The sequence below is a fragment of the Dermochelys coriacea genome, chromosome 1, assembly GCF_009764565.3.
Source record: "Dermochelys coriacea isolate rDerCor1 chromosome 1, rDerCor1.pri.v4, whole genome shotgun sequence".
NCBI lineage: Eukaryota > Metazoa > Chordata > Testudines > Dermochelyidae > Dermochelys > Dermochelys coriacea.
This window is the reverse complement of record NC_050068.2, coordinates 2,566,038-2,583,062: the sequence shown is the minus strand read 5'-3', so window position 1 is coordinate 2,583,062 and position 17,025 is coordinate 2,566,038. Positions and strand designations below refer to the sequence as shown.

The 17,025-nt window shown below is 52.8% G+C and overlaps 1 pseudogene; it reads right to left on the bottom strand.

Moving 5' to 3' along the window:
* Nucleotides 1–10,756: 10,756 nt before the first annotated feature.
* LOC119843539 lies at nt 10,757–16,970 on the bottom strand (annotated as a pseudogene).
* Between the last annotated feature and the right edge of the window lie 55 nt (nt 16,971–17,025).

The window sequence follows — 17,025 nt, the reverse complement described above, 5'->3', positions numbered from 1 at the left end:
CTTTCTTTAGTTACTTAGTTAGTTAGTTACTTTTGTGCCTCCGCTGTGCCTCCTCCCATGCCTTAGACATAACCTGATTCCGCTCCACCTCAGACAACAAGGTCCTCAGGAGGATATTACAGTCGTCCCAATCCAGCTTGTAGCTAGCTAGACACCCCTCGAAAACTGAAATAAAGTGGCTTGGGTTCATTGAGAATTCCCCAGCCTGTGCCTTAAAGGCTGCTAAATCTACCATATTAAAAAGCACATGGATGTAAACCTGCATGGTAGAGGCCTGGTGCCCTTCCGCTCCTGGGCGGGCCACAACAGTCTCGGTAATCAAAGGATAGAATCCTGCCGAGGGGGCAATCTCTGGAACCCGAGGCACCCTGTCTTTATATGGTGGGGGCGTTGGGGCCGAAGGGGTTACGAAATCTGCCATTACAACTGTAGGGGAGGTCTGGGGACTAACAGTACTTACTACCGATCCTGTGGGAGTCAAATTACACCTTTGTGAAATATCTGTTCTATTTCGTAAAGCCATAAACGATTGTGAACATACAGATGTTCATTCCATTTACCCGTTCACTGACTGAACAGGAGTAATTGGAGAATCGTGTTATAATTAATTGACCCTCCTGGTAGCCACCTTTCCTGGTCCTCTAGCTGATATTGAGGCCAATCTACTGTACAGAACCTTCTCAATTTATTTTAGTCAACGGATCCGACCCAAACACTTTCCAATTTGCTAGAATGCATTCTAGGGCGTGCACTGTGCCCTGCCTGTGGTACTCTGTCCCTATCCCATGTTCCTGGACGACACTGGACATCCCCAGGTCTTAACAGGGAAAGTCCAGACCACTGGGCTGTTTCTTATCCAAGGGACCGGTTCCACACCATCGCCCACGGTCGCTTCTCCACTATATGAGCGCGTTGCACCATTGTGCCCTCCAGGGTCGATCAAATTGCGTCTCCTCTGAGGCCCCCCGATGAACCCACCAGTGTGCGCTGGGCGTCGGTTGTCACCACAATCTGTCGACTGCTGGGAGGGTCTGGGCAAGGCTAAATAGCAACCTCGAGCCCCACGTTGGGTGCCAAAAACTGTTGCCGGCACAGAGTGCCCGAGGCAAGCAACAGTGGGGTTTGTTGCCCGGTGTGCGTTGCGCCAATTATCACAATGGGGTGGAGAAGCAGACAATATATTTGAAGCTTCAGATATGGCGCAGGGAGACTGAACTGTCTCAAATCCTGTGCGCCAATACAGATTACATTACACCTTTTATTTAGTTTACATAAGCATATGCACCCAATCACTTGTTGCTCTGTTTCATAGCACAGCCAATTATATTTGCATTGTTCAAGCACTTCCTTATTTGGTTATACTCAAGTTACTAGGTTACAGAGATTATTGCTAAACATCCCTTTCATGTCTGGTTACAGACACGTACATGCTCTTGCAGCCAGTGGATACCGGTTTAGGCTAGCACGTCCTTGTGTAATCATGTTGGCTGGTTTGCCACTGCATAGCCCCAGGGGTGCAGAATTTATCCTATTGAGGTGTTTTGGCTGGCCCAGGCCTAGAGCAGGAAGGCTTCATCGACACTCGTGGTCTTCCATCCTCCCGAGTTACCTAGCGTTATGCCCAGTGCTACCAACAGGTTGACTGTGTGTTGGGTGAAGAAATACCTCCTTATGTTTATTTCAAACCTGCTGCCTATTAATTTCACTGGGTGACCCCCCCACCCCGATTCATTGCGTGAAGGGTTAAATAACATTTTCCTCCCCAGATAAGTCATTCCAGTTCTACCTGTTAATGCGGCTGCTGAGCAGAAAGAGTAGCGGACCTGTCGCTAGCCCCCAGCTGACATGACTGGGCTCCATCAGGGGTAGCTTGTCTCCGTTCCGAGAGCACAGCCATTGAAAGAGGCTGGTCACACCTGAGCTTTGCTGGCTCTAGTGATGCGGGGGTCCCACACTCTCCCTCCGCCTGCCCAACACCCCGCGGGGGGGGTGGCTGAGACTCAATTCAGAAGGGAGGGAGGAGGGGTAGCTCAGTGGTTTGAGCACTTGCCTGTGAAACCCAGGGTTGTGAGTTCAATCCTTGAGGTGGCCATTTAGGGATCTGGGGCAAAAATAGGGGATTGGTCCTGCTTTGAGCAGGGGGTTGGCCTAGATGGCCTCCTGAGGTCCCTTCCAACCCTGATCTTCTATGATTCTATGAAGCGCAGTGAATGGAGAAACCTCCAGGAAGGATCGGCTGAGGTTATGTCAGCTCCCTGGGCCAGGAGGGTGGGGGGTTGCAGGTTTGCCTGAGGGTCTTATTGGTTCCTCCTCTGCTGGATGGAGGCAGCAATGGCCAGGGATCTGCGCTCGACCCTGGGCTTGTGACCTTCCCAGTGGGGTGGGGGTACCTCTCCCCAGATAATAATTCACACAGTCTCCTCTGTTGTGGCCCCCGTCAGGGTTCAAGGCCTAATCCAGGCCCCGGCCGAGATTAAACTGTGGATCAGGTTTGGCAGCCAGGTGGCTGTTCTTGGCTGATGCCAAAGGTGCACCAGGATCTGGGACACGGCTCGGGGCCTGCTGCTCTGAGGTTGATTGGCCTGACGGGGACCTGGCGTACTGCGCTCTGGTCCCTCCTGCCCAGGGTGGGTTCGATAGTGTAAACAGGACCTCAGTCTATCCAGCCCCCTTTCTTCTCGCCCTGGCCTTTCTGCCCTGGTCTACCCCCACCTGATCTCTCCCCACATTGGAGCCCAGTCTGCGGGTCTTTCACACACCCCACCCCGCCCTGCCCCATTTCATTCACTCTCCTGGGTTTCCCTTCATTTCTTTTGTCTCTCTTTCTCTCTCTGTCCCCCCATCCTGGGGACTCTTCACCCATGAATCTCCTCCTTCTCCCGTGATCTCTCCTCTTTCCTTCCTGCCCCATGACCTCGTGACTCTATCTTTGGCCCACAGCAGCCCCCCTGGAGTCTGTAGGGCACCCTCTTCCCACATCTCCCTCTGATCTGGCATCCAGCCCCCCTCTGTCCCTGCAGCCCCACTTCTCCCTACTGTTTCCCTTTGGCCTTGGGTGGGCTAAGTGATCTCTGCCCAGGATGCAGGACTGGAGGGTCCAGTCCGTAGCCCATTAAAACTCCCATTGTCATCAATAGCTGCACCAGAGGGTTCGCTCGGTGCCCAGGCCACCTGCATGTGACCAGTGTGGTTAAGGGCTGGGGACTTTGGCTCTGGGCTCTCCCTTGTGACAAACAGAGGGATTGTTAACCGCAGAGACGGAGACCGACGGGGCGAGAGGAGGCAGCTGTGCCAGCTGTGTGCTAGGTGCCTGCGGCTGGAGCTGCCCATGTGCTAATTTGGCCCCCTCTGCTCAATAAACGATGCAGCAAATACCTCGCGGTGTTGTCAGCAATCTCTGCTCCGGCCATTGCAAAGCCCCGGAATCAGCTTATGCTTAGCCAGACAGCGTATGCAGGTTGCCTAAGGTGCAGTAAGGCGCAGCCTTGTAGGGGGCCCAGGCAGCTGTAGATCCGGTCACCTCTCATTTATAAATGCCTCTGCCCGAGCCCGTGTAGGGAAGCGTCTTTCCCTTTATTGACAGGTTTCAGAGTAGCAGCCGTGTGAGTCTGTATTTGCAAAAAGGAAAGGAGGACGTGTGGCACCTTAGAGACTAACAAATTTATTTGAGCATAAGCTTTCGTGAGCTACAGCTCACTTCATTGGATGCATCGGATGAAGTGAGCTGTAGCTCACGAAAGCTTATGCTCAAATAAATTTGTTAGTCTCTAAGGTGCCACAAGTCCTCCTTTTCTTTTTCCCTTTATTGGGCATTTAAGAAGATAAGAACATAAGAGCTGCCGTATTGGGTCAAACTAATGGTCCTTCTTGCCCAGTATCCGTTCCCTGACGGTGCCAGTACCAGAGCTTCAGGGGGCATATACAGAACAGGGCATATTACAGCGTGATCTACCTGTCTTCCCCCTGTCAGGCAGAGGTTTAGAAAAACCCAGAAATGATTCCAGGGAAGGCAGCAAACATTGGAGGTAACTAGCCTGGTGCCGATGGAATTGTTTAGGGGAAGAGACCCGTTATTAGGGGTTTGCAGGGGCTCCTGGTAAAGGGGCAGGTTGATACGACAACAAGCTGAATGATTCTAGAAACAGGAGGAAATCACTGAAAAGTTTTCCAGCGAAAACCCGCCCGGCCCCCACAAGGTGAGATTTGGGTTCCTGCTGTCACCCCTCCCCTCCTGTCTCCTTTTAATTTGCCACCTTAGATCTTCTCTCTCTCCTCTCTTTCTCTCTCTCCTTGCCTTCTTGGAACAGGACTGTTTCTGCAGTGCGCTGCCTCAGTTTCCCCTTCTCAGGCTCCTGGAGGTAATCCCCAAAGGCTGTCTGGCTCGGTAGCAGCCTGTGTTCATTAAGGAGACAGTTCAAAACAATCCTCAAAGGGAAGGCCCCAAATCAGCCACACCCAGCCCTTTCTAGTGGCAGCCTTTCCACGGGTCTCCGCCTCCCTTGTCTAGTTCTCTGGCTGCAACCCCCACTGCAGCTCCCAGGGCTTCGCAGGGTCTCTGCACCTGCCTTGATGCTCTCTGCAGCTGTCTCTGAGTCTCTCTGGTGCTGCTCCCCTGGCCCTCCCACAACCTCCTTCAGCCCTCTGGGTCTGGCTTCCAGGCCCAAACCTGACCCCCACCACCCCTGGTCCAGGGTCTGCTGCACGCTACATGGCCACACCCAGCTTCCTCCCTCTCTGTCCTACTCCTCTTTGGCTCAGTTACCGAGCCCAGCTGCCTCCATCCGGCCCCATGGAGATGCCGTTAACGAAGTACGGGTGGGCTGAATCAGTAATAGAGCCAGTGTCTGGCTTAGCCAGCCCCTCCTGCGAGGGTTGCAACATGGCTGAGAGCCTGTGGCCAGAGAGGCAGCTGAAAGCAGTGCCCCAAACCACCCAGTGCTGGCCCCAGGTTGCCAGGTCTCGGGGCGGGCGGTCAGACCGTGGGCTGGGTCTGTGTTTCTCCAGCAGTAGAGTCACCCTCAGAGACGGAAGCTGCATTTTCTCTCTTTGCTGGTCTTTCCTCTCCTCCTTGTCCGTGTTGGTCTTGGAAATGGGATCAGACATTACCAGCAGCAGCCAGGACAGCTCCAGCCCCTGTGAACTCACTTCTTTTCTGACCCGGCCCCAAAGGACAGGGGTTCTCAAGGGCTGCCACCAGGGCCTTTCCTGGCAGCCACAGCCTCCTGGGCTCTTATTAGGCGGGGCGGGGGGAAGTAGCAGCCCCTCCCTGTTGCTCTGGATGCACTGCCTGGTCGCTGGGGCCACCAGCAGTCGTTGGGCCCCGCTTCCCCTGTGGAGACACCTGAGGCACAATACTGGGGGACCAGGCAGCTGGTGAGTTCCCCACCTTCCCAGGGCCGGTGGGGGTCAGGCTTCAGGCTTCAGCCTTGGGGTGGCAGGGCAGAGGGGCGGCAGGCCCTGGCCACAGGGCTTCAGGCTCCAGCCCCCCCGCCCAGTGCCTCCTCCCACCCATCCCCATTGCCCCTGGCCCTCCACTGCCTCCCCTGACCCCCCCATCTGGGGCTTAATTTGCCCCCAGGCTTGGCAGGGCTGAGTAAGTCTGCTGTGAGAAGCGATACTCCTATGCTTGTTAATATCACTTTTCACAACAGACTTGCTAGCAAGCAATAAATACATGATGATTGATGATTTGGCCCTGTCTCTGTGCATATTTATTTGTTTGTCCTCAAGCTCATCAAGGATTTTAGGAAAAAGTGTGAAAGCGGCCACCAGCAAGAGTTGGTGGCTGCACTCTGAGGCCACCAACTCTTTTGTCATGAGAACCCCTGAAGAGACTGTCAAACCGGGGCTTGTCTCCTTCTCAAACCTCTCCACGGGGAAAGGGAATAAGGGGGAGTGTTAAAATGAAAGCTTCACTTAATACTTTACATTGCAAAGGGTTTCATGCTTTCCCCCTCTTTTTCGGTGTCTTTAATAAAAGTAGATAGATTCGTAATGGTGGTTGTTACCCTGGGAGCCACCAGTGATAACCTGGCACAAAATCCTGGGCCACATTGAACTGTTTAATGCTGCAACATGGAACAAGGCGTTCATCTACCCCTTAGCCCTGGGTGGGCCCCTTTTCAGCCCCTCAGTGCTCATCAAAAGCGCTGGATGAAATATTCATTGGACTCCAGCAGCACCTTGGGGGGCAGGGGAGGGGCAGATTTGACATGTAATGGAGACTTGCTCATCTGCACATGGCTAAACTGAATCGCCAGATGTGAGGGGAAGAAACAGGGAACAGACTGGGAGGGATTCTGGGAAGAAGGATGGTCACTTGCCTCTGACCCAAAGTCAGCGGAAGTCAATTTCGGTGGGCTTGGATTCAAAGTTTCATTTAAGGGCTGGGATTCAGGATGTCTGCCACAGGCCTCCTGGAGCAGTTACTGAGCTGCACCTTCCCTGTCTGATACCACCCTCCCTTCCTGGACATTTCTGAAGTATCACTCCAAGCTTCTTATGTATAAGGTGCTACATAGTTTACAAAAGCTCTTCTTCCCCGGGGAGATCTGCAGAAGAAAGAGCTCACATGGTTCTTATCAACCCCATGAAAAGGAACAGAGTTTGGATCTACGTCCTGCCTTACCGATCTGAACATTCCTCACATTTGGCTAACCTTCCTTTATGATTTTCATAGCAATCCCTTTCACCTTTGCATTGCTTTCCCGGCGTTGAACTGTTCTCTCTTTGCACATGTCTAGGGTGGGGAGGGGACTTCCCCAGCACATACTGTTAGCTCTTTATAACACCCACTTCAGACCGGTGCCTTCATCCTGACAGCTGTAGTGGTTATAGCACAGAGGGGGCGTAGGGTGGAATGCAGCAGAGCATGGCCAAGAGTTGCAACAATAGGTGCCTAAAGTCAGGACCCTACATAAGAAGCCTGCTTTTCAAAACTGCGGAGTCCCCCAGCAGTTCCCAGGGGTCTGAGTGAGAACAGCTGGGGGCTCGGCAGGAGCTGGACTTTATGTTTGACTACCTTGGCCTTATGCCACGCAGCCTTGTCCCGCGGCGTGCAGCGATTCCAGACACATGCACAAGTCAGGTGAACTCCTGCTCCTGTTAATATTTAACTCTAGGATGAGCGATACAGGCACCGAGAGCACTGCAGGCTGCAGTGCTGGGAAAGAGAAAAGGAGGACTTGTGGCACCTTAGAGGCTAACACATTTATTTCAGCATCAGCTTTCGTGGGCTACAGCTCACTTCATCGGATGCATTGAGTGGAAAATACAGTGAGGAGATGCATCCGATGAAGTGAGCTGTAGCCCACGATAGCTGATGCTCAAATACATGTGTTAGTCTCTAAAGTGCCACAAGTCCTCTTTTTCTTTTTGCGAATATAGACTAACATGGCTGCTACTCTGAAACCTGTCATGAGTGCTGGGAAAGCTTCTGGACAGGGAGGAGGGGGCGAAGTCAGAGGCGCTACCGGGAGCTACAGTAACGGAAGGGCTGTGCCACGCTGAGCAGCTGTGACCCACGCTCCCCGTTTTCTGTTGCATGAATCAGGCCAATCCAGATAATATTTTGATCCAAAGGCATTGGCTGTCCCCTGCTCTGGGGCCTGTGCAAAGTGAAAACAAACACAAAACCCCACCCGGTCTATCAGAATCTCAGCGGGATAAGCCAAAGGGCCTGCAGCAAAGGCAATTACAGACCACAGCATTTTGCTAGCCAAATAACCCCCAAACCAACACCCCCCTCCCCAACCAAACAGAACATACTGGTGCCAGATGCTGTGGAGGAGGAAGGGATAAGAGCACTGGAGGAATGGGCCAACCTGCCCTTCACGAGGATCTAGTTCTGGTCTCCAGTCGACTTAAATTCTGAAGCACAAGGTTGAATTTCCCTGCCAACTTTTGAGTTGTCATTAGCTATGTGACAAAGTGGGGTGTTTCCCTTTGTTATGTTGCATGTGAGTCTTACTGTCCTGTACTAATACTGGGTGTGCCTCAGTTTCCCTGTGTACTGCGCCAATGCATAGGTGATGGGAATTGGGTGTGTGACTTTTGCTGAGGCCCTCAGGAGCAGGTGAGGCTGCCCAGCCGCTTGGACGTAAGTAAGTGATGGCAGGTGCCCTTCGTAATCTGAGACCCAAGAGGGGGATGCAACCAGGTGACACTTTGCCCAGGAAGCAGGAGAAAGCCCAGGGGAGGAGCCACAGCCCTATTGGAGGCCAGGCAGCGGGGGCCAGGCAGTCTGCTGTGGGGGACTTGGAGATGGGGGAGTCCAGGGCATCGGGCCCGGGATTCCCCCAAGATGGGGTTGGCTGAAAATCACTGATTTCTGTGCTGACAAGCTCTGTTCTATGCTGTGTACCTGTCGACGAATAAACCTTCTGTTTTACAACGCTAGCTGAGAGTCACGGCTGACAGCGGAGTGGGGGTGCAGGGCCAGGGAGACTCGCTGCGGGAAGCGCCTGGTAAATGGGGGTGGCTGACTGCTCTGAGATCAGACCGAGGAAGGCCGAAGCCACGTAGGCTTCTTGCCCTGGCAACAGCGGGCAGGCTACCCCAGAGTCCTGACTGGTTTCATCTGGAGCAGTTCCACGCATTGGCCAGCTGACTCCATGACAAGCTATGATCCCTCCGGACCCTTTTCAATTTCACTCAGTGGCGCGTTGTTCTTGTGTTAGGAGACAGGGAGCGGAGACGCTCCCACCCTCCCGTCTCCAAACCATTCATTATGTTCTAGACTTTGATTTCATCATTTGGGCCATGCTCTGAATTGCACATTTCACCCACCCACTCATCTAGTACATCCCCTGCCAGCTACTGGCCCAAAGAATAACTCTGATTAACCAGCTGCCTTACCCTGGAGCCATAAGGGCCTCTAAACACAGGGGCTGCCCTAGTGTGTAACCCACTAGGGAGGGTGGGTTACGAGTCCCAGTCTGTGCCCAGTCCACAAAGGACAGGAGTCTGCTACAGACCCAACCTGAGAGCCTGGGTCTTTAGCTCTCTGGATGTCCAGTGCCAGTGGGTACTGGCTCACTTGCAGAGACGGCAGAACAGAACCAAGGGCCCAGCACTTGGGGCTTGTCTGCACAGGGTTGTTTTTTTGTGGGATATATTTTTGCACATAACCTTTTGTGGAATCACTCATCTGAAAAAATTGCGACCACACGGCCGGCTCAACCTACTTGCCTCTGAATCAGCGCGAACCTTTCTCCGCACTATCTACATCCCCGTCGCAGGTCTCAAAAGAGGAGCCAGTTCATTTGAAAGAAGAATTGCAACGTGTTGGAACAAGTAATTTTCATACAAAAAAACCTCAATGCAAAACACATGCACATGGGGACACGCACACACACACGTGCCCAGAGCCATGTAGACAAGTCCTGAGCATGAGCCGCTGTGCCCAGGAGCGGGGGGCTTTGTGGAGAGGGAACAGAGTCAGGCCCCAGAAAGTCTGCACTCGGTTCCTCGCTCTGCTGCAGGTTTACTCTGGGGCCTTGGGCAAGTCACTGTAACAGAAATTTTCTACCTTGGACACTAATTTTGGGTGCCTGGACTGAGACACCTTAAGGTCCCTCCTGTTGGTCACTTTTGGACAGTGGGGCCTTAATTTCTCTGTCCCTCAGATCTCCGTCTGTTACATGGAGACGCTAACCTTCCCTGCCTCACAAGGTGGGGGGTATGAGGACATAGTCACAGACACGTAGGAGGCATCCAGGTATTTGGGTACCTACCTGCATCTTTAGGCAGCAAATACCTTTAAAAATCTGGCCTTCAGATACCACAGTAATGGGGAACTAATGAGAGAGGCTAGTTAGCTAGGATCGGAAGTTAGGACAGACAGGTAGGTAGGATGGATAACAGGAGCATATCCGTCCTGCTATCAAAAATGTTGAGAAACAGTGATCGAGAGAGCTCAAACCGTCCTGCAAGAGCCAATCCAAACTTACCACCCCCAGGATGCTGATAGGAAAGGAGTATGGAGAATGTGTGACTCACCCAAGAGACAGTCACCGGCCAAACTGGGAAAGGATACCGGGCCTCCTAACTCCAGTCTAGTGCCCAATCGTCTGGACTGCAGAGCCTCCTTCGGTGACTATCAACACCTTAAACAATGATGATGATTCATTATTTGTATTATTGTAACACCTAAGAGCCCATTTTGCTGGGCGTTGTACAAAGACAGACCAAAACCACAGTCCCTGCCCCGAGGATAAGAGATGGCTACAGCCCGATGAGGAAACACAAGAGTGAGACAATACTGGTCAGCACGAAGGCAGGGGTCTCAGCACAGCTGTAGTCTAAGCACCGGCCAGGTTTTCGTAGGTCTCACAGCAAAGGGGAGCTTTGAGGTGGGATTTGAAGGAGGGCCAGGAAGTGGGTTTGTAGATGTTGAGGGGGGAGTTCCCCCTTGTGTCAGGGGCAGCACCCAGAATCAAAGCGGGGTGTGGGGAGGGGGGCATGGCACTGCCCAGATCCTATGGCAAGACACTACCAACACTGGGTTAATCGTGTGGAAGGCTTGGGAGCTCGTGCCCAGCTGAAGAGAAAAGGTGGTTTGGGGCCATGGCCCTCCCCAGGAGATCCAGTAGTTAGGGACCTAAAAAGACCCTCTGATAATCAACTATGAAGACAAGCAGTGGAGGGAGAGACCAGCTTCTCCATGTGTTCCTCTGCCCACCATGTTCCCTCCCCTTGTGTGGCTGGAGCTTAGGCCATCAGTAAACAAATGACAGCACGTCAATTACTGCTGGAGGCTAATATTTTAATAGGAAATTAATTTTTCAGAGCTATAGGCCAGATAGACCAATGCTCATGGAGTAATGATCGCTGATAGTCACAGTGCACCCTAAGCTTGCTTTGAACTCAGAGGCATTGATTCCCCACTGCTTGAAGAAAACTACAGCTCACGATGCATGGTGATCAGCTTTAGTTTATAGCAAGAGAAGGTAACAAGAGTCCAAAGGATAGATCCCCAAGCAGCTTAGTCTTCAGAGCCATCAGCAAAACCAGAATGGCTAATGTGGCCAGGATGGCTGGGAGCCCAGTAGTTTGTCAATCGCAGTGAAACCCATTACGTAGAGCTGCTCCAGCTGCTGCTGGAACTGGGTTTCTGGAGTTTGGGGAAGTGGGGGACTTGCTTGACCAAGACCCTGCGTGAATTGCTCAGCGTTACAGAGCTGGCACCCCTTCTCGGCAGAACCTGGCGCTGGGCTTGCATTCTCACATGGCTCAGAACCAGTCCCAGTTACTTCTCCGCCATCGGCAGGGCTTCCCGCTGCCCTTGAGCCAGGAGCTCTGCCTTGGGCAAACCTTAGCACTTCCATCCCCAGGGTATGGAAACCCTGCTGAATCTGGGACAGAGCCTTGTGGCTCTCGGGTTTGCCATCACTAACAGCATGTCTGGACTGTGCAGCAGTTGGAGGAGAGCTTGGAGCTCCCGCGCTACTTCTTGTTGGGGATGCATGATTCCAACGAACCGGGGGTTACTCAGTATGAAGTGCACAATGAGACTGGGGTTTTGGCTCAGGGCCTGCATTATATTCCTCATGTAGGGGACAGACAGCATGCTCTGGAAAGGCAGGGCATCCCTGGTTATCTCTTGCAAGGCGTTCTGCACTTCCGGCGGGTTACACATCCCAGCTGCGACTCCAGGTCCCCCAGGCAGCACTGAGGGGCTTCGCCCCGTGCTGCAGTTTGGGTTGTTGCTGACATGAATACTCTCAATGTCAGCGCCACTGTTGCGATGAGGGGTGGAACTCTGGGGACCAAAATGAAAGGCCCAAGGATTTGGCAAAGGGTCTCTGTTTTCTGTGTAGGGTGGTTGGCTGACCCCCACAGGGGTTGGCTTTTTCTGGGATGGGTTATTTGCACACTGTGCCTATGGTCCATTCAGTGTTGGTTTTGGAGTATCAGCAAGCATTTGCCACAAGACTTTGCCTCCACCCAGCAGCAGAGTCTGGCTCCTGTTTCTCAATATTTCCCGCATCATCGTTCCATTCCTAACAAACTCGATTGTGTCTCGCATGAGGCTGGGTTGTTCCAGATGTGGCTGACCTCTGGATTTTGCTGCACAAACTGCTGAAACAGGGGGTGTTCCCTGAAGAACTGTGTTATCAGGTCGGTGTATGACAGCACCCTCTGGACCAAGGGCTTTTCCAGAATCTGTAGGATCATTTCGGGGTTGACCACCAGCAGCTGTTGGAGCTCATTTAGGAAACCTAAAATGCTGGGTGCATTCCCACTAAGCGTGATCCGATCTGCCAGACCAGCTGAGCCAAGGGGGCCTCTGCCCAGGTATGCACTGTTGGCTGGCTGGTCGTCTGCTCTCGTTTGCGGCCTGATGATGAGATGGATGGTGAATCTGTCATGGATCCCAGCCTGGCTGAGAGTATCTTGGTCATTCACAATTTTCCCAGCAAAGATCAAGAGGAGCAGGTTGGTGGGAGCGTGGAAGCGCTTGGCGATTTCTCCCTGAAAGTCAGTGATGGTGCTATTCTCCCACACTGCACACTCCTCCCTTTCCTTGAGGGTCTTCACGGTCACTTTGATGATCTGGGACGCTGCAGGGTTGCCATCAGGGCCCTGTCCCTTTCCAGCCATGGCTAACCCGACACTGGTCCCTTCCGGGAAAGCAGAAAGACCAGAGACTCAGAGGGACTGGGAATGTCTAGAGACCAAATCCAGAGCACTCATGCCAGCTGGTGCACCGCCCCATGCTGCCCCTCTGCTCGCAGCTTCCTAACCTCCTGGCTCTGCCCAGGTGGACTGTGACATCCCTGCTGATGTCACTATAAGCAAGAAACCACATGGGTACCTGCCTTATTCCCCATGCAATAAGTAGTCCCCAGGTGGGGTGCAATGGCCAACACGAATGTCGCTACCATGAACAGGTAATGTAAGCTGGGAAGCAAATGCCCCTGGCGCTGTTAAGGAGAAGGTAAATCTTGGGGCAGGAAGCATCAAGCTGCAGAAAGGGGACACACCTTCCTGATAATGTCATAGTCTCCTCTCAGACTGACAACACTCTTCCAAGGCAGCAACCCCAATTATTAGGAAGAAACAGACAATAGTAATGGGGGATTTCATTATTAGAAATATAGATAGTTGGGTTTGTGATGGCTGGGAGAACCACATGGTGAATTGCCTGCTCGGTGCAAAGGTAATGGATCTCACGAGACATCTAGATAACCTTACAGGTAGTGCTGAGGACGAGCCGGTGGTCGTGGTATATGTAGGTACAATGACATAGGGATAGGTAGAAGAGAGGTCCTGGAGGCTAAATGTAGGCTGCTAGGTAAGAGACTGAAGTCCTGGACCTCCACAGCAGCATTCTCTGAAATGCTCCCAGTTGCACGTGCAGGGCCAGTCAGACAGGCAGAGCTGCAGGTCTCAATGTGTGGATGAGATGGTGGTGCAGGGAGGAGGGATTTAGGGTTATTAGGAACTGGGGAACCTTTTGGAGGGGAATGGTCTATACAGGAGTGATGAGCTCCACTTAAACCAAAATGGAACCAGATTGCTGGCATGCAAAATTCAAAAGGTTGTATGATCGCTTTCTATAAATACATCAGAGGGACAAATACCAGGGAGGGAGAGGAGTTATTTAAGTTAAGTGCCAGTGTGGACACAGGAACAAATAGGTAGAAACTGGCCACCAACAAGTTTAGGCTTGAAATTAGAGGAAGGTTTGTAACCATCAAAGAAGTTGATGGTTAGAGCTACAGCCATTTACCCTTCCCTTCACCTCCCAGAGGGGCCTATCTTCAGAGTGAAGCCGCTCTGGAAGGCTGAGGAGTTTGGTGCCCCTTATGTGACACGCCCTGGAGGCAATGCAGCACTACCGGGTTATAACATCCCTCTTGCTGCATTTCAGTCTCCAAGCAGCCTGTTAAAAAAAAATGAAGTTGACCCATGTGTTCCCCCCCCCCGCCCCACACTGCTGCTGCTGGAATCCATAAATCTCTATTACTGGGCCAAAGCAAAAGTGCCAGAGGGAAGAGTCAGTCAAACCTAAAGCACCCAATCCTGCCCGGTACTGCATGTGTGTAAAGTGAGTCATGTGCCGACTGTCTGCAAAACTGGGGCCAATGACAGAGATTGAGGATTCGCCCACTTGCAGGCCTTTACCATCAATGAACAGCGGCTGTGTCATTAGCTCCTGTTCACAGTCAAACCCGGCAGCCTTTCTATGGGCTGCGGACCGATTGCTGATCTCAGTTGCACCCACTGACCCGCAACTGAAGGCAACTCTCTGGTTAATTGATCAAATATATCAGCATTTCCATGGGGCCTCCCATCTACCTAGACACGTCTCCCTGCAGACTGGATCCTCCTGTTTCCCTGCACAGCTCCGGGAACGGTCGGTGAGCTGAAATTAGCCAGGCAGCTCCCAATGACCCATGCTGACATTGCTATTTAAAATGTTAATAACTTTTCAGACAAGAGTCTCGGCTGGGCAGTCAGTCTCAGCGAGGTGGCTCCAGCGACCCATGAGTTCTCTCTCTGCTACAAATGGCAAAAAGCCTTTCCAAGAATGTTCTGAACTGATCAGCTATTCGCTTTGGTCTGGATTCTGCCGTCCTTGCTCAGGCAAAGCTTCTACTGACAGCAGGTCAATGCGAATCCGAAGGGGGGGATGCTCTTGGGTGATGGGCTGGGTTTTCCTAACTCTGAGATGGCGTATATTAAGTCGAGTAAATAAACATAAGTTCCTGAGGATGTTTCATAGTTTCATAGAGTGCACTCCTGACCTCCTGCATGGCACAGGCCAGAGAACCTCGCCCAGGTGACTCGCTAATGAGCCCCAAAACTTTAGTTAGACCAAAGCATTTTAGCCAGCAGGCAGAGAAGCGGAGGGACCGAGAGGCCCCCAATGCCTGAGGCCCCTGCAGTGGCAGGGGATTGATCAGGTGAGACATGCCCAGGTGATCCCAGCAGGCGATCCACATCTCAGGCTGCAGAAGAAGGCAGAAAACCGCCAAGGTCCGTGCCATCCCTATCGCAAATCTGGTGACCTTTTGGACTCTGAGCACGTGAGCCAGACCCACCAGCCAGGCCGCTAGAAGGAGGAGTCTCTGTTCCACCTGAAAGCCCTGGTCTAACCAGATGAAGCACGTAGCTCTCCCAAATTGTGCACCATCAGAAGGGGAGGAGTCCCTTGCCCTGAGCAGGTGAAACGTCCCCTTTGCATTAAAAACCCGGGCGGGGGGATATTTATCTCTCATTATCCTAACCCCCACAGCGGGTCACAATCCATTTCTTCCTTTAGCGTTTGCAGCCTGCCAGAGCACTGGGAGCAGAGTCCCCCAGCCCTGCTGCTAGCACTGAGGATTCAGCAGGGATTAACTCTCTCGTTTCCTTCGGGGCTTGTTAGATGCAGAGCCGAGAGTCAGAGGGACAGCGCTGGATTTAGCCATGCCAGCGATTGCACGGATAGCACATGGCTCACAGGGGAGTGCTGGAATTAGGCCTGGCCTCCCTCCATCCCCTGCCTCTCCACCACCCACATGCATCCCTGCCACCACCTCCCACCCCTCTGGGGCCCCCGCTCCTGACCTCACACCCATTCCCCTCCGATCTCCACATCAGACAGAGCGGTGCGGGGCGAGCGGCCCTTGTGACGAATGGGAGCGTTGAGCCACGGGTGCCAGTTGAATGGAGGAGGAGGGGGTGGAATTGGGCAGCTCAAAGGTGGGATGTCTCATCGACACGCATGCTGACGTGACCGAGGATGAGTGCGGGGCATTGCGAGGAGAGGGAGGGAGCGAGCCGGGAGCTGGAGCTGGAAGGAGGCCGATGGGGAAGAGCTGGGCAAACGGCAGAGTATGGTGACAGGGAGGCAGAGAGGGGTGAAGAGTTGGATGCAGTGATGTTCCTCAGAGGGCTGGGGAAGCAGGTGGGGTTGGTGGCTGGACCGGGAGAGGAGAAACCCAGCAACCCCGTCTCAGTCTGAGCCAGGCTGGGGCATGTGAGAGATGCAGGGGCCTCCCTAAGAGAGGGCAGCTGCAGAGGCCAGATTTCAGTATCTGTCCTCAGGCCATTCTTACCTAACTTTGGGTTTGATTTATTTCATAACCAGATAATAAGCTGAATTTCTGTATGTCAATGGCTGCTGGCCCTGAATAGTGACAATCCCAAGCTCTATATACCACTTTTCATCAACAGAGCTCAAAGTGTGCTACTAAGGAGGTCAGACTCATATCTCCATTTTATAGATGGGGAAACTGAGGCACCGGAGGGTGAAGTGACTCATCCAAGGTCACAGATAAAGCCTGTGGCAGAGTTGGGACTAGTATCCAGGTCTCCTGAAGCCCAGTCCAGTGCACTGTCCCCTAGGCCACACTGCAGTCTCTGGGGCAGTGTCCTGATTCACACAATCATGATGCTCCCTCCACCCACTTTGGTCCTTTCATTCTACTCCCACCCCACGTCCCCAGAGGGTGGGGACTTTCTTTGGCCACTCTAGTCCCGGCTGTCTGTCACTTTGGGGATGAATTTTTCCATGCTGTTCAGCCCAGTGGAAGACTCTGCCCACAGCCCGTCACAGGGTCGCCCTGGCATCATCTCCCTGTGCCTGGGAGAGGCGGAGTCATGGCTCTGCCCATGGGCAGGGGTATATGGTCTGCAGCCTCTACTGATGGCCCGAGATTTGGCTGCCTCCAACCCCCTGCTGCTGCTTCATCCAGGAAGGTCTTTGGCATCTCATGGCTTCCCAAAAACCTCATGGGCCATGCCTGGTCCCTCTGTGATGTCACAGCTGGATGTTTCTAGGGGACATAATTAGCTTTCTTCCCTCCTTAAATTATTGACAAGGGATGTACAAAAAAAACCCTTATGAGAATTTATGGGAGCAACAACTGAATCTAAGCACATGATAAAGAGAATGAGCCGTACCGGGTATGTTTAGGAAGCGTAAAATCTCCATCGCTGGCTGCCAGCCATAACGAGTCACTGCTGAGCGCGGTTTCTGTAAGAGGGGTACAGGCATTTTTACAGAATGGACATGTTGTAAATCTGTGATTC